Below are 24,984 nucleotides of genomic sequence, written 5' to 3' on the forward strand. Positions count from 1 at the left end.
TGTTCATGTTCTTGTTGGATGTCCTTGGAATATTCACAAAAGTTATACTGAACAAAATAGTCACTGAACTGAAAAGAACGGACTCAAAAGACCAATTTATTCACATTCGTGAAAGAATTGGTCTTTTGAGCTAGATCTTTTCAATGAATCAGTGATTTGTTCAAGGATTTGTTCACAGTCTCAATGATCTGGATGCAGCAGTTACCAGCTAACTGAAAATTATCAGTCAAGTGTAAGAAACTTTCGAATAGCATCTGAACATATGCATAGATAACTTACTGCTTGAGCTTGACAGTCCCAGTCCTCATATTCCTTCTGTAAAACACAAAAGATGATTTTTTTTTTGAGAAGGAAGAAAATCAGATGGTTTTAAAATCACATGAAGGTTAGTAAATTATTACTAAATATTCACATTTTTTGATAGAACTATTCCTTTTTCGACACTGCTGTGCCTATCACAATTTCTGCTAAAAGTACACCTGGTTTCCTATGTGAGATGCAAAGAACCTCATCTTTCTGGAACATACTGTATAAACAAACAAACAATGAGAATCCATACATACTGTAAGAGCTCTTTTTATGAGTAACACCAAACAAAATTAATCTTAACATGCTGCAGTAAATTACAAGACGCCTCCATCCAAAGCAAATAATCTGGCATCATTCGAAATGCATTCACCAAGTCCAAATGAATCGTGCATATCAAAGTTGTCAAAATGTATGAATGATTGTGCATATAATTATGCTCTTGCTGCATGATTTTATTCAAATCTTATTTCAAATGATTGCACTGGCAAAATAAAAACATGTTAAATGTGTCAGAGTAAAAGCTGAATTTGCACATTCCAGAGAAATGTGTCTGTCATAACCCAAGCATGTACTGATTAAATATTTCCCTCTTATATTTGGAACGTGAAAAGAAATATACAGTATAACAATAACATCTTTTTTTTTTTCATTTCATAAAAGGTGTCTTTGACGTGTGAGAAAAAAAAAATTCCTTCCTTAGGCAAACAGTCAATGCTGTTACTATCTGGAGATCCACTTGGCTTATTTTTACCTACATGTTCTAATAAAAAAAGATAAGAATTATTGCATTACAAATCATAATATGTTTAAAATAGATTGTTTAAGGTGTGTTAAGTGCATCCATTCATGCTCTTTGGACTAATTTGCCCACTGTCCTTTGCTCTATGAAAGAAGTGGAAGAACTTGACTTTTTCAGATGTAGCAAAATGGAATGGAATGTGCGGCCAAAGCTGTTTTTAAGCTGTTTTTACCTTCTTAAGGTTATTATGTAAATGCTAACGCATGCATGTAAGTGGTAAGTGACAAGTTGGAATTCAAGAAAACATGAAAGAAGAATAGTATATTTATAACTTAACATTAACTTACATACATTCATACATTCTGTAAAATTGTTATTCATTAATAGCTCAGTCACCTAAACCTTATTGAAAAGTGCTACCTAATCAACAAAGATCATATACTGTTAGTTTCAGTGACAACAAATGAAAGTAGAAATTTTAACTACTGTTTTTGTTGTGAGTAAACAGCACCACAACACCATATTTTAAGTTGGAATTAGTTAACTGTAAATTAGTTAATTGGGTAACCTGTACAGACCACATATCATACTGCTTATTCTGACTTTCTGAATACTTAAATTGATTGGAAGTCATTATTGGGCTACAAACAGAAGCAGGATGTGTCAGACAGCATAAAGACCCAGACAAACATCACATTTAAAAGATTTCTTAATGCTTAAAAACATATCTTGATAGGATATACATGACACACTCACAAATAAACAAATAAGCTCAAAGTCTGTGCCAAAGGCTAGAGGCCAAAACTAAACTCATGTGTTTTGGTCTTTGATGGCAGGCCGGCATGTGAATGACTTGGTAGTTTCAAAGGTGACGGTGATGTATGACGTACATTTGTCACTAACCAAGAGGTCAGCAAATCAGCCTGTGTGTTTGTTTATTTGAAGGCGCAGGGGGGATACCACACAGAGACTGAACTATTGCTCTCACATGACAAAAGTCTCTTTCAGCAGTGTCATAGGCTTCCATAACCAACAGCATTGAACAAACAACACAGAGGTGTGTGGATCTGCTGAATAATAGTGAGGTTTAGCACACCACGAATAAGGAAGCAAAGCGAGGTGGCGTGTGAGAGAGAGAGACGGCCAAATGAAAGAGTGAGGGAATGGTTCCTTCATAGCGGTTCAACCACAGTCCGTCCGAGCTGAAGATAATATGACCTACACTGCAAGAGGGACGTCAAAGGCCTTTGACAAGTTCAGATCTGTTTGCTTTAGTGTGGGCTGAGTGACGTCCAGTGTTATCAAGCCTTTTTTTCACGTCAATTAAAACATTTCAACTGCCTCAGTGTACGCCTTCCGTAAAGGTCTCGTATTGCCTCAGAAAGCTCTGTCCCCGGGCCGGTTTTTGTAACACAAACGGTACAAACTATTTTCAAAAATGCCACAACATTTGGGTAGTTTTACAAGGCCAAAATAAATGTCTGCATGACATAGTTGTGGTGGCTTTTTCCTGAGACACGGCATGCTAAACACATGCAGAGGGGAGAACATTGGGTGTGCAGACCACAGAATTGACGACAGAAAACTCGGCTGACGAGTCATGAAACACACTATTATACACAGTTTATCTTTCAATACAAAGGCAAAAAGATAATGCAGGTTCAGGTCACATTTTGTAGTTTATTACTGGGTCACTGCTAAACAACGCACAAATTAATTGAAAGGCTGAACTCAGTTTAAAAAAAGGCTTTAAACAGGATATTAGATTTAATAACCACTGTGGTCTCTGGAACCATATCTGGTAAACGAACAGAACAAAGTGAATTCCACTCATTTCAGGCTGCCAGACTGTCAAAATAAGCACATCTTCCTTGAGAAGCAGCTAGCAGCATCCAGCTAATGAGCGGAAGGCTTAAGATGCGGTCACGGCAGACTTTGAGCTCAGTGCACTTACAATACGCGTGCAAATGTGGGAGAGTGGAAACGCAAGCACGTGAAGAAGTTCCATCTTCCACTGTGTACCAAAGTTCAAGTTTGGTGATCTCTGACCTAATGAAAAGACATCTCTTGGCTCAATACAAAGAGTACAAGTTTTGAAGAAACATGATTTGCAATGTTGTTGTTTTTTATAAATATATGCTACAGTTCATAATTCACTGGGGTCAGTAAGATTTTGTTTTTGTGAAAGAAAATAATACTTTTATTCAGCAAAGATGCATTAAATTGAGCAAAAGTTGTTATAGTTTTCTATTGCAAAAAAATGCTGTTCTTTCGAACTTTTCCATTCATCAAATAATCCTGTTTCCTAATGTTAAGCAGCTTTTTTAACATCGATAATAATAAGAAATGTTTCTGGAGCACCAAATCAGCATATTAAATTGATTTCTGAAGGATCATGTGACACTGAGGACTAAAGTATTGCTGCTGAACATTCAGCTTTGCCACCACAGGAAAACAAAAAACAGACAATTTAAAGGGAAATAATAATATATACATTATTGTTTGTTGTTTAGAGGGTGACATTATATCATGTTGCCCATATTCGTTGCAGCTTCCAAAGGAATTCAGCATGTTCAAAGCAAAGTTTATGTCAGTACCGTACGTTTCTGATAGATCAATATGGATCTATGGGGAAAGACAAAAACCTGAACTGACACAAATTCTATTCTTTTAATAGGTGATATGATTTTTTTTTTCAATAACTTTATTTAAGCCAATGGTTGATCACAGAATTCCAAAGACTCTAAATACTTTATTCTCACAGTTGTGGCTATATAAGACCATGGCTTCCTGACCTAATTTGAGAAGATAAGATAATGGTTAATGGAACATTGTCATCTGTAGTACAGATACCGTCAACATGAGACAAGACAAAAAGAAAAAATGCAGAATATTGGTCAAACATCATTTAATTGCAAAAAATGGGGGAAAACAGCCTCATTGTTTCAGTTAGTAATTAATTAAAAGTGTTTATCATAGTCAGGAGCAGGTTTACTTGCACTTATTGCATCATGTAAAAATGTACCATTATCAGAAGTCATTTCATTACCGAAAAACACACAAAAAAAAGCAGTACAATAAGTTATTCCCCCTCGAATTAAATAATGTTATATTATCTGTGACACAAAAGCAAAAATCAACACTGAGCAAAATGTGTGAAGATGCAAAATGAAAGAAATAATAAATAAATAAATCACTGCCAGCATCACACCTGCCATGTTGGCCATGGTTTTATTCTCTGCCTACAGTCAGCAAGAATTCTTTCTAAACACCAGCTGAGGCCTTCAATGGTAAAGAGATACTTGTATAACATGTGATGTTAAAGTTTCTAGGCTTTTCTGTGTACAGTAATGTGATCTTGCCACACCTCCAATAGCGTGTGAGGGCTGCTGGGATCCCAGCTGATCAGATCAAGGTAAACTGATAAAACCACGCCACGTTTAGTTAGAAAACGAGAAATGATTTTGCCGCAAGCGTTTCAAGTGCCCCTAATCAAATGGGTTTCCAAGGTCACAAAAGAAAACATAACTCAGATAAGATTGTCCCATGCCCTTTTATTTGGCTAGTCAGGAGGTCAGTTTATCAGATCGGTCCACTTTGAAACCTTTTATAAGGCCATAAATGTGTAAAAAAGGTATCTGAATATTGAACAGGCCAGCCCACGCTCTCACACCTTAGTGAATATGTACGCAGTCCATTTGTATTGATTTTGCATTCTTTGACTCATTTACATTTAGGCCTACATTTACATTTAGTCATTTTGCAGACGCTTTTATACAAAGCGACTTACAATTGGGGAATACATAAAGAGATTCTTCTTAAAGAGGCAAACAGACAGAGGAAGTGCTTGTAATACCAAGTTTTAGGCATTGTCCAAATAAGTACATGCTAGAAAGGGAAGGAATAATTAAAGAGAAAGACAAAGGTCTCAAAAGTTTATGAGATTTAAATTTAAAAAGTGCACTGAATAAAGTCTGGTTTAAAAAAATAAATAAAGCATACAGTAGGAATTGAATTACTGTTTTATGAGTAAAATAAACACAGGTTATTTTTGCAGGGTGAACTTAAGAACTCCAGCTATTTATTGTTAAAAAAAAGTGAAAGGGAAAAAAAATCTTTTTGTTTGTAAAACCCATGATTTTACAGATTATAAAAGAGATCAAATGGGACAAGGTTCCTCAAGTGCCTAGCAACAATGTTCATTTAGAGTACACAATTAAAAAAAATCAGAGAAGCGAGCTGTTTTGTTACCGCACCGCTGACATCAGTCGGCTTTCACAAGCTGATGTGACATAATCAGACTGTAAACTGGAAAGGGCACAGAATGTCATTGACCCTTCAGAAAAACCACTGCATGGAGCCAAAACAAAGAAAATGCCAACAGCGCAAAACACAGTTCAAACCAACGTGATAAGAGCATTGTATGTAAAAGATCACTTTCAAGGGCTCATTTAATTTGATCCGTTTCATAATGCATTTTACCCCACATACAGTAGGCCTAATTTTCTTATTACTTAGGCCTAAACACAGTAGGCCTAAATTTTCAGCAGGCCAATAAGGTATAGAAAAATGTGAGTAGAGTAAACCTAATGTTTTTCAGACATGAAAATTAGTCTACTGGAAAAATGTTTTTTTGAAATCGGTGGCCTTCTTAGCGTGGCTGTCCTGTGCCTACTCATCATCACTAAAGTGGAGGGCTTTACGTGAGACGCTGTGACATCTTAATGGCATCAATCAGCCAGGGGAACGGAGAAGGTGGCTACAGAAGATGCTCTTGACCCGAGGTAGGCAGTGTGTGTGGGCTTGTCTAATGAGCACACACTCCTGGCTCCCCAAAGGATGTCATCCACACAGGTCTGAGTTGAGGATACGGCAGGTTAATGAGGACTGGCTGAGAGCTGCATGCGGCACTCTGCCGGATTATGCGCCAGTTTTGAGTGTTCTGGCTGATGCCTGTATGTAGCCGCAGTCACACAGTCTGAGTTTAGGTCCCTCACGTGGGTTTGACAAGACGACAGAAAGCATCACATGGATCTATCAAAATTATTCTCAGACGACGCACCCACAGGCCACCCACAGTTTAATGGCCATCTGATGTATACTGCAGTGCACACTGAAGTAGCTGAAATTGGCAGCTCTGATTGGCTAATCCTCATACATGTCATGTGACGAATTAATTGGGAGCTGCAAAAAAGCAACAACCTGACAACTATGACTGGCTGATCTCAAAAACTCCACAAGGCTTTTGCTAGCGACTATTGTTCAAGATGGATTTTGCAACATTAAGTTATTGAACTAAACTGAATCAACACTGAACTGACTGAAATGTACAGCTGAATTGAAATAGTTTTATAAGTTATGAACTTTACACAGCTATTGAACTGTATCAGCATTGACTGGAATTGAATAATGACACTTTTGTCTTAGAGCTGCTTTATAGAAGAATTTTAATTTGCCTCAGATAGAGCTGCTTCGAAACATTCTCTATTGTGGCACTAAAAACTTGACATGATTCCTGAACTGTGAGGTTACGCATGATGATACGCATTTTCACACCTTTAAGAGCCACAAAATAAAGAAATATTTAAACTATTAAATAAATAAAACAGACATTAGTACAACATCTAATATAGTGCCATTTACTTTTGAATGGTTGTATATGGAGAAAGATGCATTTTGGGTACTTAGCAGCAATCTACATATAGTGTCTATAAACAATATATATTTTGAGTTGCATCTATAAAATAATACAAAACATATATTTTCCATATTTTACTTAAATATAATTTAATTTACCTAAAAACTGGAAAATTCTTTGATATTTAAATTTTACATGAACTACAGACATTTTTTTCAGTATTCATGAATATTTGAATATATAATTACCGGAAATTTATAAGAACATAGAATATAGGAAAAGTCTGTTTTGTTTGCTTATTTCTTTCTTAACACCAATCCAGCATCTATGGCTATATTCATGGAGAGAACCAGTTAATCCACACAAGTCGATCCATACACAAGTCTTGTCTTTACACACACATTTAGATTATTCATTTATCCTAACCTGCATGTCTTTGGGCTGTGAGAGGAAACCGGAGCACCCAGCTTAAACCCACGCAGACACAGGGAGAACATGCAAAGAAAAGTCAGTTAAACTTCATGTTTTTTATGTTCAAATGGTCCAAGAAACAAATGAGTTAATCTATCTAATAGCACAAGACATTGAATTTTCTGTGTTTTATAAAGTAATTATAAAGTAATTTTTATTTTTATTTTTTAATTTTTTTTGTGGCAAAGGAGGGTGCATGCTGTATACTGTATAGTGAACAGATATGTGCGTGCATGCATGTTTAAGTATGTGAGAGGACTGGGCACGATGTTACGCCCCATAGTCCTGTTCCCACAGCTGGGTTGGGCCAGGCAGGGAGGATAAAACAAGAACCACAAAAGCCCTCAGGAATGCACTTCCACTAGGACTGGGAAACAAATCCGTTTCATTCAGACATCAGAGTGAAATATGCATTTATTTGAATGCATGTATTTCTGAATGTAAGAATTAATACACTGAGGACGCAAATCATCCTAGAAAAATATTAATAAAAAAATCAAGCAATGTTGCAATGCAACATATTGTACAACATAACAGCAAGACTTTAAAAATTAATTATTTTATTGAGTCTTATTAAGTCTTCTCAAACACGAGGTACTGAATGTTGAAAAAACAGTGCATTTTGAGGCAGCAGCATCAAATAGAAATCATATAAAGCTGTTTGCCAGTGGTGTCTGAAAAAAAAATCTAAAATATAAAAGAAATCTAAGCATATCCTGGCAACCACAGAACACAGAATGAAGAGAAGACCTTGGCATTTCTCTTCACATACCTCATTTCATTCAAAGCTGTCCATCTCCATCCCCTATCTGGGAAGGAATTAGCTTCCAAGACAGTTTCATTGTTTCCCACACAAGCATTGTGAGCTTAATAACGCGTGGGTGTAGTTTCGATCAGTCAGGTAGGTCAGGTTTCTGTTAACGTGACTGCATACCTTTGAGCCATATCGGCACACACAGTGATCTGTGGAATTCTTGGCATACCCAACATAGTCACAAAGACAGCAGTTTAGAGACCAAACAGCACTGACCCCCTTGTTTCAATCTGGTTTCTGCATTTGAGCAGCAAGTCACAGGTCAAAGCATTCAGAATTCACACACTGCTAAAGCACTCAATATCAAGGCAGTTTTATTTTTCATTATCTCTTGAATGTACAAATGTGGATTTGAGAATGTATGGAGTATATGACGTGACTGATCTGATGTGTTCTAGTTTGAATGTGTGTATGCATGAGACCACCTGGAATTCTTACAATTTTTAATAAGACAGTGGAAGCAGTTCTACAGATGCTCAGTGATGTTAAACAATTATAAATAATGTCTGCCATACCAACTTTGGTTAATTAGTAATTACGCTGCTGCCATTGCTTTCTACAACTATTTCTGCAATTTCAAATGATCCCATTTGACTAGAACTAAATCGTAATTGCTTCATCTGTAAAAAGTTACTTGCAATGTCCTCAATGACGAAAACTGTAATCAGCTAATCTGACTGATGCCACTATGATTGAGCCACATTTCACAGCTAGACCCAAAGTCATTTGTTTCCAAAAGTGAGTCAAATGTGGACTGCATGTGCAGAATTATATATCCCATAATTCCAGATGGGTTTGAAATATTTAAACCTGTGTGACTACACAATATGTGAATCAGAATGTGATGTATTCTGATCATAACTATGCGAGGTGAGAGTTGTCAAAAATTAGCTTTTCTTTTATACGAAAACACACTACTTGCTACTTCTGTAGAGTCTAACTTTATAAATATTTATGCTGTTTAACACTGCAGCCTTAGGCAAAAGTATTGGCGGTCATTTGTTCTATAGCTTTTCATTTATTAATAATTCATTCCACCATGGTCAATAAGAGGAGGAAAAATGCTTTTTCTGTCCTGTTTCTTACTGGAGACGAAAAGAGAAACATCACAGGTCTGTTTGGATAAAACGTCAGCTTCACAAACAAATTAATTGTGTATCAAAATGCCACAAGGGGGCAAATTGCGACAGTGGCATTCTGAGTTAACGTTAATTTGGCAATAACTGATAATGAAGTAACGGAAACTTTGACTTCTCCAGCAACAGCTGCCAATGTACCTCTTCTTTTGGTTGCTTTTGGTTCCTGTGTCGCAGTGTTTGTCTGCACAAATAAACTGATTTTACAAAAGCTAATTCATCCAAACATTTTTTTTGTTGTTGTTGTTATGGCTCTGCTATTACCAGAAGCCAAAGAAAATAAAAGCTAAGTGAAATCTAATCAGCTGCCACTGAAGCAGAATCAATCTGAAGGTGTGCAGAGCTTTTCTACAGCTGCTGATGTCCCTGACAGAGGGGAATAGATAGAATGCCCTTCATGCTAACAATGCACACCGTCTGCCTGTTCTCTTCCAATGCGAGCGTGAAGATGTCAGACACTTCTCCTAAAGACACAGCTGAGGGAGATGGTCAGCATCCAGCAGCTCTCATTTCATGCCACACTCTTGCAGCAATGCTCACTTTCACCATCATGCTGTCATCCACCTGGAGTAGGAAGATCTTTCACAGAGGGAAGAAATAAATAGAAGTTTGGAAAATAATATGCAGAGAATAATGCCAAAATGTCCTGAGCTCTCTTACAGCATGAATTGGAATGAGAAGGCATGAAATAAGATGGGAAGGGTTGCATGCAGTGGTAAAGCATGCAAAGAAATGAATACACAATGCAAAATGTGCATCATGAATAGTAAAACCGTTTTAATTCAAATATACTGCTGACAAAAATATGATGAGAAAATAATGAAAAATATGATCAATGTTTTTAAGAAGAATACCTAGGTTTCAAATAATCCAATCACAGTCAATAATGATGGGGACTGACATTAGAATCCATTAATACTGTACTCATTACTAGCATTGGATTTTGACACAAATTTTACAATTCAATTCAATTCTGGTTCACACGCTTGCAATTTGATTAGATTATTTTGGATATATATCAGGTACAGTCCATGCCAAATTTTATCAAAAAAAATAAAAAAACTATGCTGTAAAATATACATGAGTCAGTTGGTACTACACTACTATAATGATGGTTAAAATTAACTGATTTGTATACAAATGCTTAAATTACACAGTTTTTATAATAATAAAGATATAATTACGTAATTGTATTTCTACTCCAATTCATTTTTTGAAATATAAACATTTAAATGGTGGCTGTCATAAAAAGATGTCAGATTTATTCAAACGTAAATTCAACATTGAAGAACAGTAAAAATTATAATGAATGTTATATTGGTGCATATACTTAGCTAAATTCTCCTCCCCGGAGTGCATTTTATGGTCATCGAATATGTTTTTCTAAGGTAAGTGTGACTTTACGTGACATATTGTTTACAAGCTATATTGACATCTTTCCATGACTGAAACACTGATTGAGTGATTACATGAGACAGTATATGGATTTCAGTGAGTCGTACTCTTTTTTTCTTTTTTTTAAAACATACATTCGGATGTTTATTCATGTTTATTTCATGCTGAAACTGGTATTAAAATGGGTGCACGTGCGCTGCCGCTTCTCTTGAACTGAGGCTCTACAGTGATTTAACAGCGCCAAAACAGCATTTATTGTTTTAATATTGTAATAAAATTGAAAGAATTTGAAATCTGAGTCTTTGTTTCACATCAAAAGTAACAAAGCACAAAAACTTATTGCGATTTATGTTATGGGAGACATGCTACAATGTTCCTTCATTAACTGAAAAGTGAAAACAGGCTAGACTAATCGATTCCTGGAATGTAAAAAATGAGAATCGATTAAAAATCGAGAAATCTATATTTTTACCCAGCCCTATTATATTGTTTAATAATATTATAGAATGTTTTTGTTAAATGATTATATGTTTTAATAACATTTTACATGTTTGGTTTAAGTTTATTCTCAGACTAAAATAAGCTTCCATTTTAATTTGAGTAAAATTCACTTTCTTTCTCAATTATGATATTTTTCTCATTGTTTTAGAGGTAAAACAAACAAACTAATCTGTGTAAAAATGAACGCTGCTCTTGCATTTGCAAGAGAATGGGTTGGATTTAGTATAATCTATTCTTCCTAATTCCCCCTGCATCTGCAGTGCTCAAAATGATCATGTTTCCATTAATTAGCAATTGATTGCACAGAGAGGGTTCATTTCCCATCGTGCCCTTTCGCTTAACTCTGAAGATGTTCATTATTAACCCTCTAAACAGGTGGCTCACATCCCTCACCCCTTAACTGGGAAATCCTGAAGCAATGCTAACTTCAGTTGTCACACCATCACGCTAATTTAGTTTACAGGCTAAATTATTACATTTAATAACACTAACATTGATATTCCTGAATTAAGTCTGTACTCCAATATCAGATGGTGCTTTGAGATTTCCGGAAAGTGTTCTCAGAGAGAAATTCTTTTACATTTATGTTTCTTTGAGTGGGTTCATCAAGAAAGCACACAAAGACAGCGAGATCTCACCATTGTTCGCTGCACAAAAAGCTTCCAGACCCAAGTCGCCTCTTCTCTCCCTCTCCCACTCTCACGTTCAGCCTAACTATCTGTGGCAGTGATTGAATCGCTCTGTCCTTTGCTGCGAGGGCCATACCTTATTTAATCCTTTACGTGGCAGGTCACTCTGGGAGCGGATGCTGTGTAAACAGTGCGGGCCCTTGATGTGGGGGCTCTGGAGTAAGAGAGCAGGGGCCGAGGGTTATGGAGTCTCCCGGCTCCTGGGAACAATGGGCCTTTAGAATGTAGGGGCAATGGTGCACTGACCCTTAGCAAATAAGAATCATGTTCTGGCATTCCAGCCTTGATTGGCACTTTGAGCTTGAAAAAAAATCTCAAAGGAACACAGGAAATGCTACTTGTTTAATTGGTTATGTATCTTAGCACTGCATTCTCCTTGTTTAAAGGATGGGAAATTCCTGGGTGACACATGGAAGGGACTGTGGCATTCTTGAGGAGAAAAAGCCAAGATCAAACCCGGCGGCCATGGCAAGGAGATAACTACCTCAACACCACTTGCAGATCAATTATTCAATGTCTCAAAAACAGGCTGAAATTTTAATTTAGTAATTTGTTATGGTAGTACCTTGCTTTAAAACAGCTAGATGGATCCTAAATGTGCGGTTACATTTGCAATTTTGACAACAAATGAAACATCCCTAAATAACAGCTTTCCAAACAGCATCATTTTATAGTATTGAAATATAGAGTTATACAAAACTGGCAAAGGTCTAGGATGAACACATGCTATTGGTCAGCACTGCTCACCTAGCTCACCTATCTTGAACCCGATGCAAAATTCGCAAAGGGAAATTGCTTCACCACCGAGTCATGTGAAATTATACATTTCCCACTGAAATAACTGGATATCACTAGGGGGAATTTCAACGGTAAATGTGACTGTCCCTGAACTGAAGGTAAAATTAACATTTTGTCTAAATAAAACTAAAATAAAGCAATAAACATCAAAATCAATGGTTTGAAATGCAAGTGAATTTAAACACCACAACTTTACAATGTAAAGAAAAATGGATCATTTGAATTTTGAACATTGAACATTTAACAATGTTAGTTTTTAAAAAACTTTAAGTGAGTGTTATATGGCAGCAAAGGTCATCTAAATGTAGAGGAAAAGAGTATGTACAATATCGGTTATCGTCTAAAATATAATGTCAGCCAATAACCTATATAACAATATAATATAAATATTGTACATCCCAAGGGTAAAAAAGGGTATTATGGATTCACCTAGTTCATTTAAAAAAAAAATTCATATGACGTCGATGGGAATGTACAAATCATAGACGTGAGCAGGCAGGAGGCACATACGTGAGTGAGACATAACCAGCTAAATTCCATATCAGAGGAAAGTCACCATGCAATTTCTTTCAAGATACCATCTTTTCAAATACAAACATCAGGATAGGTAGAGCAGATAACACACGACGCCAAGCCAGCTTAACAACAGTGACACGATTGCTAGGCAATGGAAACGTGAAACCATTCTATGCATGAACAAACACACACACACACACACACTCTCACACACACACACACACACATAATCCTTGGTATGTGACCTGGGGAGAAACTACAAAAACAGGCCCATCTTCTCGTAAATTAAACAAAACTTGTCAGATTCCCACTGTCTCAGCCCATTAAATTCTAAACAAGACATGGGAACCGACTCAGAGGGGACCAACCGCCAGCCATCCCTCCTTCACTCCTCATTCATGTTTTTCCAGTAGAGAGCTGGTCAGCCGGGAAGAGTTCGCCTATCACCTGCTCCATGTTCTACACCCTAGTGTAGGCCCAAAAATGAGTCACAGAGGAGGGATCGGAATGAGGGCAATGTAAAACATGTGAAATCAGCTCTGGAATTTCAATAGCTCCACGGCATACCGCCACCCACCCCCCCACCCAACCATCAGCACCCCACCCCCAGCCAGAGGGAAATCTGATCAAGATAAAGTGTAGAGGTTAAGGAGACGACCCGCTTCCTCTGTAACAACCTGGTTCTGCGCTTGGGTGGGAAACCTGGAAAAGATTCAGAAGAAGCATGAAAGGCTGAAAAGAAAATTCTGAACAATAAAATAAACTACCAATTATTTGAATGTACAGGTTGATGAGCAATAAATGGCCAATATTACAATTTTATAAAATTTTGTCTAAATAAACTCAAAATAAAGCACAACTTGATATATACTAGCGGGGTAATGATCAATTACATGTTCATGTATTTGGTTGCATTTATGAGTTAATAAAAATATATCTGGTTTTGTATAATCATAATATTGATGTATCAATCAAGGGCCCCTGAATCTAATTAAACCATAATTGCATTGCAACACATTTAAGGTACAGTATCAGCAAATATTGTATCGCTCAGATTGTCAAATCAGATCATTACGAAACAACCAATTTACATTCCTAATATCAAAGGACGGCATTCAAGTGTTTATTTGGTTGATTAGGAAATGCATTTAAATTGTAAGCACAACTAAGACACACATTTAAAATATTTAAATATAGGGATGCACCAATATTAAAATTCTATCTGATACAGATAAGCAGATGTTATATGGCTGATAACCAGCACATGGCAGATAATGGAAATCTATTCTATTTTGCCTAAATAAATAAATAATTATATATATATATATTATAAAATAAAAATCAGTCATTTTAAATGCTAAAACTGAATTTAGGCATCACAACATTATATCAACCAATCCTTCCTTAATATTGTTCACAATATTATACTGTATGGGTGCCATGCAGGTACGATCTCTTTTCACAGGCTGATCTGATCAGTATCAGCTGATCTGATCTTGTCTGATCAGCCATCAGTCAGATTGCCTTTCAGTGAGGCTTTCAGTACATTTGCCAATTGCCTTTCAGTACATCCTGTTCCACTGTGAAAGGTATCTTGCTGATAGCTTTCACAGTGGAACAGGATGTACACTATGAAGAACACAGGTAAAATGAGATGTTTAACATCACAGCTTCACAGAAACATGTTCCAGACATGACCTATATTCCCAAGCCTCACTGAAAGGCAATCTGACTGATGTCTATTGTATTATAAATAAACATAACATTCCCTCTGATATCTTTTGGACAAGCCGTCCTCGACTCTGTTGCACATATGCAGTGAGAAAAAAAGAACTGTCGGTTTAATTTCTGCTCATCACATCTGATGTTCTCCCATCTAAAGAATAGGATCAGGAGGGTTCGTTCCTGGCATTCCCAACCGGGGCAGATTTTGCCAGTTTCTCTCCAGAGTTATAGAGTCTTTAAAGGGCCACAAGTGAACTCTGACATCCTGCGAGAGCTTTTAAAATGCCTCTGTAATCCCCTGTTTGAGCAGTCTGGAAACGTCTTGTCAATGCCTATCAGTGCACCATGACTGATGGCATGGGCAATAGCTATAAAATATGCGTATGGGTGGCGTACGGTTTTGAGCGACTTCAAAATATCCCTTTTTATAAATGATCGTAGAGATGGTGCCAGTAAGCCTGCATGATATTTCAAATGTATGCTAAAGGCATTCCCTCTTAAAACAAACCAAGCTGCCCTGCAGTCTCCAGTCACATGAACCTGGGAATGATCTGTTAAACATGGCTGATGGAAGACAGACCGATCTACTCTAGCTCCCCCAGATCACCACTATGCCTGTTTCTAAGTGCCTTTACTTGACCCTTATGTTCATCTTTGAAGGAAACGCCAAGGAATGCATGGGTTTAGGGAGAAAAACGAGATAACTGGGGATGTGAATCAACATGTCCTGTTTACACCACAATAACAGTCGGAGCGAACGCTGCGCAGAACAAGCTAAAGGCATGCCGGTTATGCACTGCGCCACACTGGAGGTGTGTGGGCAGCACTGGAGGAAAAACATGAACACAATAGAATGAAAATATGTTTATGTAAGTGATGAGCGTGCAAAGTTTTGAAACGCTGGAAGGTGCAACCATATTGTTCGAGCTTCTGGCACCTTGAATTTGTTTATGCTGCATCTGTGTGAGAACATTTACCTGTTTGTTAGGTAAATAGACAATTAGTAATAAGATAAGAGGGTCTAATAAAACTGAATCTTTGCATAAACACTTTGAATAGGGACTAAATCATATGAAAAGTTCAATAGGCTACTAAAGACTCAAGTAAGAGGCTGAACATTGACCACACACACACTGCTTGACATACCATCCATCCACTTTTTACAGCCACTAAGTAGCTCTTACACATCTAAGTGACTTTTCCGGCAGGGTAGACCTTTCAGTGTGCAATATCGCCATCATCTGGTGGTGTAATGTTTAACGGTGCATTAGTGTTTAATTAACTAACTAAATCAACTTGTAGGTTACAAATGTTTTCGTTCTCATCCATGCTGAAGATTACAGCCTATTGCTCTGTCCAACCCCTCACCTAAATAGCAGGATGTTGAGTCGGAGCGCTGTAAGAGTAGGCAAGTTTAAACAGGAGACAATCTGCGGTTTTGGGAGACCATTAAAAAAGATGATAGGTGGGGTGTTCAAAGCATAGAATTTACTTAATCATCACCGCAAACTCATGCACTAGTTATGAAAACAGACTCAGGCATTTAAGCAATATCACACGGGTAAGTGGAATCACAAAATGTTGATATTCAGACTGAAAGTGTTTAAGTGTGGTATTGTTTTGATACAGTAGTTCTAGAAACAAAAACTAAATTTTATCACTTAGCTTGTATATTTTTCTGACGCCAAAACAAATAATAGTTCTAAAATAAGGCAAAGCACTCTACCACCTCGCATTTATTTTTGTTTTGTGCTTATCTAGTTATATTGTGGGTGTAATTAATTTATTTGATATTTGTATATCCTATTGTACCCTTATTCTGAATTTTATATTATTATTAGTAGTAGTGGTATTCTTTTTTTATGTACTTTACTTGTTTTCCACTCCACATAAGCATGGGTGGAGTGGCTCGACAGTAACTTCTCCTCAGTGTTCACTCAACATCAGTCCCCTTCAGCTACACTCCAGGTTTTCCATTTCCTGTATTTCACTTTAAGTCAGGGATCTCCAACCCTGCTCCTGGAGAGCTACTATCCTGCAGACTTCAGTTCCAACCCTGCTCCAACACACCTGTCTGTAATGATCAAGTAGCCCTGAACAACTTGTTTAGCTGCTTCAGGCATGTTTGATTGGGGTTGGAGCTGAAGTCTGCAGGACAGTAGCTCTCCAGGAGCAGGGTTGGGGACCCATGCTTTAAGTGGACATGATGTGAAAACACCAAAGCTGAGAAACTCTTCCTAACTCAGGTTCACACAACTACCGCTCACACACTCTGGTCTGGGACGCCGTGAACACAGGTTAACAGAGTTATACATGCAGTAAAACATCCTATACGGTTGCACAAGGGTCCACAAAAATAAAAGGACTGGACCTGCACTATTATTTGGCATTAAACAGGCATCCACTTCTGTACTACAAAAAGTGGGTAAACAGTGACATCTACCGGAGTTATTAGTCTATTGCAACGTATTAACAGTGTCAATTTTTATAATAAATCATCTTGTAAAGTTAATTTAAAATTATGCAACAATGTTAAATAAGGATGCATTCAGTTATATGAGGTGCACAATCCAAAACTTATCAATTCAAAAGCAATTGTGGATCATTTATAGTGTGATTAAGAAGCACATAACTTTACCTGTTCAATCTTGAGACCGCTGATAAAGTTCATGCCAACCAAGTATTCCCTTAGGACGTTTAGAAATAAAGAGTGAATGTTTAGAAAAATGTTAATGCGTTCTCATGTATACTTCATATTTCTTTATAGAATACTATCAATCACATCCATATTTGGCTACTAAACAATCCCGATTAGCGTTCACCGGAGAGCTGTCTAGTGTAGGCTATGTTTTATTCATACGCAGAGCTAGAGGGCGCTCTCGCGCTGTTATGACCAGCGAAGAAGAACTCCTCACAGTGCCATGTGTGGACAGACAGAGGTGCTGTTTCTATTTGGTCGAACATGGAGTAGCGATGTTAATACTGTCGTTTTTATTTTTATTTTGAACAGATATAAGAGAGAAGACAAGTTAAAGGATGCACAATAGAGAACAGAATACTGACTGGGGGCAAATATTTGAGTTCTGCAGGGGCAGAAATATTAAATGTTTGAATGGTGGAGACAACGTTAAATGGGTTTTGAAATTATTTATGAATATTTTATGCAAATAAATAACTGATCAAATGCTGATAAATTAGAGCTATTTAAAACCCCCGTTTGAATTTAATTAATTCTAACTCCTTGGTTAAAAATTAATGTTCCTTTATGGATTTCTGATAGTATGTTTTCGATTAACGAGGTCTGTTGCTGACATTGCTTCTGTAAATGTACAGTAATACTTAAATTTAGCAGATGTTATCATCGATTGTGTGTGTGTGCGTGCGAGCGTGTCTTTCTGTCAAATATAGATATACTGTAGCTATAAACCATCCTTCTTTGATGCTTTATGTTTTAAATTCTACTTTCTCCACATGATGGTGAATATTTAAGGAGTTAATTGGACAGTTGGAATAATCAAAGTGACGCTTGCCATACTTGACACGAGCTAGTGGTAGGTGGCATTAAGACACTTCTAATTACACGATCTAATCCAATCTCATAGCAGTTCTGTGCAGCAGACCTTCCCCATCTGCCAGACAGCTTTTCCTGTCAAACATTTGCTTGCCAGATCTTCTACTTTCTCCAGCATAAAAGCTCAGTCATCATCAGTTGTTGTTCGGATACAAACTGTTTTCAGTCTGTCAGCAGAAATAGAACACATTGTCTTGCTATAAAAGACAAATAGATAACGAGGTTCAAAAGTAAAAAGTTTTTTTTTTTTTTTTTTTTTTTCAAATATTGTTAAAAGCAAAGTTTTGAGAGCAAACACACCTAATTCCAGTTTTCCCACACTGGTCCTGTTTCTCTGGCAGAGGAAGCAGGCCTTCTGGTGTTTTTAAAGTATAATTCTGTGTAAAGATATTTTGCATCAGGGCACACGATACAAGAGTGCCAACTATGATTCCAAGTATGTGTTTTATGAGCTGCCAGCCAAACAATCCAGTGTGGGGCAAGAGGACATATTTTAGAGGCTTCCGTGAGTGTGTGACCAACAGAAATAAACAGCACTCAGTTAACAAACTAGTGGTACACATGTCAGTGTTACCATTTAAAACACTGAACATATTGCCTGCATAGTGTCTGCATATAGTGCATATATATTTATCCACCTCCAGATCAGCACAGCCATTTTCTAAAAATATATAGTAAAATATCATGTATTGACCACAGAAGGTCACAATCTCCACAAAATTCTTCTTTGCATTTATTGCTCTCTGGATTTTATGAACAAGTTTGTTGCGTGTTTTAAAAGAAGAAAGAAGAAATCTGTGGCACATTTTGGAACTTAAATGTTAGCACACTTGATTTTGTGAGACAGTTCCACAAAATTCAAATCGGCACACATTCTGGCAAACATTTACTTGAATATGGGATACATTTACTGATGTTTTTGCGTTATTTATCCATGGCAAGAGCACACATTTATTAGCAGTTGAGTGTTTCTGTATGTGAGCAGTGGTTTGTGTGTGCATTTTGCTCCAGCAGACAGTGGACTCCTCAAGCACTCTTAAGGGAGCATTAGTAACTTCTGACACCTGTGCATGGAATTGATTATAACTTATTTTTATGACTTCCTGCATTCTTCAATTTAATATTATTTACCTAAAGGCATCTGCATTAATTTACATGTGATAAAATATGTCCCTCTTGCTGAAACCTTATTATAATCATTCCCACCACATTCCTCTCTTTTTAATAACCACATCTCCATTTTATTTGGTTAGAGACCTCTATATATCATTTAAAGTGGAAATTCTCATACTTTCCCTGATTCACAAAAAAACGTGTGATGGTCTAAGTGAATCACAGTCTTTTCTTTGCTTCAGTATTTAGTTATTGGAAAGAATGTTCTATAGTTGGATGATTCACTTCCCTTTTTGTCAGGGCTGGCTTTTACTGCTAGTAGGCCCGTGATCTGACCTTATGAAGTTTCCATAGAAGAGGTCTGTTAGATCATTTAGCCTTTGTCATCCTGTCATTATGCAATCATGCAAGGTTTGTTTAAGCTCTTCTACAGTGCCGACATATTTCTGTTCAGATAAAAAGTGAATTTTACAAATTAATGTAACATATCAAATTCCTGAATACCAAAGACATTTCATGTAGAAACTGCTACAAATTATATTTATGGATAGTTTAAAACAAGGATGATGTCAATTTTGTGAAGAGGTTTTGTTGAATTAAAAGTTGTATGAGACATTTTGGTCAATATTACAATAGATTACATAGATGCCAGCTGTGTCCCAATTCAAAGGCTGAATACTTCAAAGGCTGCATTAGAAGACTGAATGCGTCCCAGTGGCATATTTAGACAGGTTGTGAACCCTGATTTGTTTTCAGATGGTTGAATGTAACTTTTTAAAGTTCCATCATAAAAAATGATATTTAACAACGCTAGGCTCAGAGAGTATATTGGCGTACGTTAGCAGTCACATTAGTGAAATTTCACTGACAAAAAGGTCCATTGTTTATTCTCAATAGTGTAGTTATGTATGAAGCACAGCACACAAAAAAGTCACTTTCAAAGCAAGCTGTTTTTTACTGGTAAATACTGCAAATTTGCACAACCAACTCGAATCATTTGACCTTCCAGATAGAATGGATTCCAACTGAAATTACTGACAAATTTGTCAAACATAAGTAAATGTGACCATACTTTTACTGGGAGTAAACAAATCTGGCATACTCCATTTTCTGACATTCTATGACATACTTGCATGCATGATAAATGATTCGTAATGTTTGCTTTGACATGCCCATTGCAGACACAACCTCTCTCATTTTGAAACATTCAGATTTGCATTGTGTGAACCCCCTTGAAGTGTTCGTTCACTTTGCAAACCATCTCCTATTATCACGGAGCAAGATGTTCAGTAATTGCAGTCAAGAGGTTTTCAAAAAAATGTGAACTTTAACACGCTCCATCTGCTGCAGAACCAATCAAACACGTCCTGACTCCATGTACAAGAAGAGGTTATGGAAAAGTACTGAAGGATTTTTGGACGCAAGCCCATCCAAATTTACAAGAGCAAAGAATATGTCTCTCACATTTGAACTGTGTTGATTCAACACATACAGCATATGCCTTATTTGCTCTGGCATAAAACAAAGTCAAATTTAGCCCAGGCATACTTAGTTGTTGTGTTTATCCATGCCAGTTGACTTTTATAGACCACACATTAAAGTCAGAAGTATCCTTATGTTTAAATGATTCATTTTGGCCAAGTGCCTTCAGTGTAAGTTAGCAATTTCATAATTCATCCATTTTCAGATGCATTCCGTATGAGGGAATCATGTTAATAAGAAAAAACAACAACTGAAAAACAGTTAGTGATGTAAGCATTGGGAATAACCCACTGCATGGTAGCAAAGAAACTCAGCATCATACAGTTATTCTTATGGTCGTGGGAAATAGCACCCACTGACAAAACCAGCAGAGCTGGCAATGTGGTATGTAATTTGGTTTGAGCACTTGGAGAGAAACATCATACTGTTATTGTAACACTGAGACACTGTTCATTCACTTAGGTGCTTTATGGTTATTCTGTATAAATCAAAGGAAAACCTAAATATTGCAAACTATGGGGGGAAACAAAAGGAAAGGGTATACATTTATAAAAGAAATGGTGTCTAGAAAGCCTTTTTCCATTTATTCTGATATCCAATGATGTTAGGTTCAGTTTGTCTTCAACATCAAGTTTAATCAGATCTGCACTCCAGATATCACACACAATTCGCCATCATTCCAAGTCTGAGGAAATACAGAACAGATGTTCCTCAAGGTTCTGTCCATGAGAAATCAATTACACTGGCTCTCAGTAACGTTTTTATTGCCTCACAAATCCATAGATGTCTAACCCACAATACTGCTAACCTTTAACATTAGCCTCAGTAATCAATAGTTTGTTTTGATCAAAATAAAAGTTAAGCAATATAAGACCTAATGAGACTCTAACTACCTAAATCGGCTTGCAACATGCATAATTGGCTGACAACTTCCTGTTCCTCCCAGTGATATTTAAAAGACCATCATCATAGACACACATTGTTTTCCTGCAGCAAAACCTTTCTCAGCGTCAAGTAGATTTGAAAATATTTATAGCTAAACAGCAAGGACAACAACTGTCACATGACATATTTTTGCTATAGCACAATAACAGATCTGCTTTTGTTGATGGGTGTGTCAGCACAAAACGTGAGAGTTCTGGTCCGCTGCACTCATGGAACAAACACCCACAGGTCTGTCTGAAGCTCACGAGACAAAACCACCACTGATGGTTCTTATTAGAGAACTACAACAGACCATCCCTAACACTAACATGTCTGACTATACTCTTCTCATAAAAGAATTCCTCTGAAAAGTAAATTGCGCTTTTAAAGTGTGATCATTTGGCAACTGTATAGTGGGGTCAGTTGTTTTAAATTTACATCACAATTTTTTTTAAAAAACAAACAAACTGGTAAAACAAAAAGAAGAGAAAAGGAAAAGTGGATAATAAACTTTACATACAACTTCTGCTAAATTAATTGTTGTAAATATAAATTACTGTACATTAATGATGATGACATAACATTTCCCTTACCAAAAAGTAGTATACTTCAAGTTTATTTTATTAAGTATACTTAAGTAAAGTTCAAGTATATTTAGACTTTTTGTAAGTATAAGTCAAGTATACTTAAATGTCATTTTAAGTATATTTCTGAGAAGTACATAAAGCCCATTTCTGAGAAGTACATAAAAAGTAAACTAAAAGCATACTTTCCTATTTTTAGTTTAAAAGAAGTATACTAATACTGTAGCACACTTGAATAAACTTCTTTTTCGTAAGGGTTGTTTTGGGCACTGAATAGATAGATAGATAGATAGATAGATAGATAGATAGATAGATAGATAGATAGATAGATAGATAGATAGATAGATAGATAGATAGATAGATAGATAGATAGATAGATAGATAGATAGATAGATAGATAGATAGATAGATAGATAGATAGATAGATTTTTGCTGAACTAAACATACAACTTGAGGTTATTTATATTGTGACAATATGTAGCATAATACATTTTGTAGCATGTAGCATTTTATTAAAAGATTGAGAGTAATCAAATTTGCATAAAAACAGCTCTAAATAGCAAACTGAAAGGCTGCTAGCTGCTAACATACCTACTCCAGATTGTCAAGAAAGAACAGAAAGTACACCTAACAGGTAAGTAAAAATATGCAGACACAGCCAATTAAATGCTAACATTACAACTCTGGACTGACTGGATCTTTTCTGCTGTGTACACAAGTAACCTTGGCCTTTTCTATATATGTGTGGGTGCGTGTGTGTATTGCGAAAAGGCAATGGAAACTGGGAGAGAGGTGAATGTGTGGGGGCGAGGAGTGGGAGAGGTGGGTCAGTCCTGCCTGGAGCTGCGCACAGAATGTTGTTCTAATGCCTGAATGTGGAATGCCTTATTCAAACACTGAAGTCAGAGCTGGCTCCTTAAGGGTTTAATATAAAATAGCTGGCTACCCTTCTTCAAACAGCCTTCTGGGAGATGCATTTGATGTTGAGGGCCGAGTGAAAGGTACATTAAATAAACAACAAATAATAAGGTCTCTAAATTATAATTTTTTTTTTAAGTGAGTGAGAGAGCAGTAAACGCTTTCAAATCAGTTAAGAATGAAACGAAAGCATAAGAAGATCTTCAAACCCAGTAAGTTGAAACACACAACCCTTAATGAATGACATATGAAATGACATGCAATTATAATTTTTCTCTTTAAACAGAGTAGATTAGTTTGATGGTAAAGGATTTTTGACAAGCTGTCTGTGAGGTGTTCATTTAAAACACTGCGCTGTTAAAACAACCTCAATTCTTATATAAGCAATAACAGGTGCTTTATCTGGTAAAATCCAAGATGGTCTGGATCATATTATGAATAAACCCAATACTATGGACTAACACAGAGACTGAAAACTGGCAACTGTCTGGAGCAGAGCTGGAATACGGTATAAGATTTCTTGAGTCTGTGGGTCTGTAGCAACAGTGCCAGACCCCGAAAGCAGATTCTCAATCAAATAATTAAACGCACTGGGCGTCCAGTATCTAACTAAAATTTATGCATTTGCCAGACACATTTTTCCAATGTGAACAGTATATGTTTTCCTGGAAATCAAACTAATCATTTTGCCATTAATTGTGCCAGGCTTGTGTAGCTGAGCTACAGTAGAAATATCAAGCTTGTTAAGGCAATCATCACTAATACTATTTTAATATAATTAACAACATATTGCAATAAAATTAACAATCTGTCATAACCAGAGCCAATAGACTATACACATGACATATGAGAGCTGTGGCCAATGGGAACCCTGGTTTGAGTCTGATCTGGTTCAAGTAGGGGATCATGTTCCACTATCCACTACTCCACTATAATAAAAACAATGAAAGTCAGTGGGACCCAAAACAGAAGAAAGAAAGCCATACAACTTTGGAATGACATGAGAGTGAGTAAATTATGAGTTTTCATTTTTGAGTCAAGCCCGACTTATTATCGTTAACCAAGACTAAAACCATAAAAACATTTTCATAACTTAAAATAAAATATATATTAACTGAAATACACTGAAATAAAAATTATTCATTGAATTTTCAATTTTTTTTAAGTTAAGTGGTTGCAATCAATTTATTTTAGCTACATTTAAATAAACTAATTTATTTGACTAAATATCAACATTTTTTTTATTTAAATGTAAAAATAAATAATTCTAAACAACCACATATAACTCATAAAAAAATTTTTTGTTTTTCAGTGTAAAATAATAATAATAATTTAAAAAAACATTTCAGCTGTAGTTCAACATTTTCATTTTCATTTTCATTCCACATTAGATTCCACATTTCTCATTTTCATTTAAGTATATAGACAGATAAAAAAAACTATTAAAAATGACAAAAATATACACAACAAAACTTTAAATAAAATTAAAATTAAAAATAGAAATACAATTTAATTCAAAATATCAACAAAAAATATAATAGTCTATAAAATTATATTAAAATTACACTGTTTTGGGTGAACAATCCCTTTATATACATAAATGTATAATGTCCATGTACACTATGACTCTGGGTCACTACATGGTCAAATTGTACGCCTGA

At 36.3% G+C, this 24,984-nt stretch overlaps 1 long non-coding RNA gene across 1 annotated transcript in view; it reads right to left on the bottom strand.

The window, feature by feature from the left end:
* The window catches only part of LOC122138508, a 36,066-nt gene extending 18,455 nt beyond the window's left edge, over positions 1–17,611 (bottom strand). Inside the window, exons 1-2 of the long non-coding RNA XR_006155635.1 lie at positions 17,370–17,611; positions 280–315 (exon numbers count right to left, since the gene is read on the bottom strand). This is a non-coding gene — a long non-coding RNA (uncharacterized LOC122138508). The remainder of the gene's footprint in view (positions 1–279; positions 316–17,369) is intronic.
* Positions 17,612–24,984: the final 7,373 nt, after the last annotated feature.

The sequence above is a fragment of the Cyprinus carpio genome, chromosome B9 (genome assembly GCF_018340385.1).
Source record: "Cyprinus carpio isolate SPL01 chromosome B9, ASM1834038v1, whole genome shotgun sequence".
Lineage (NCBI taxonomy): Eukaryota > Metazoa > Chordata > Actinopteri > Cypriniformes > Cyprinidae > Cyprinus > Cyprinus carpio.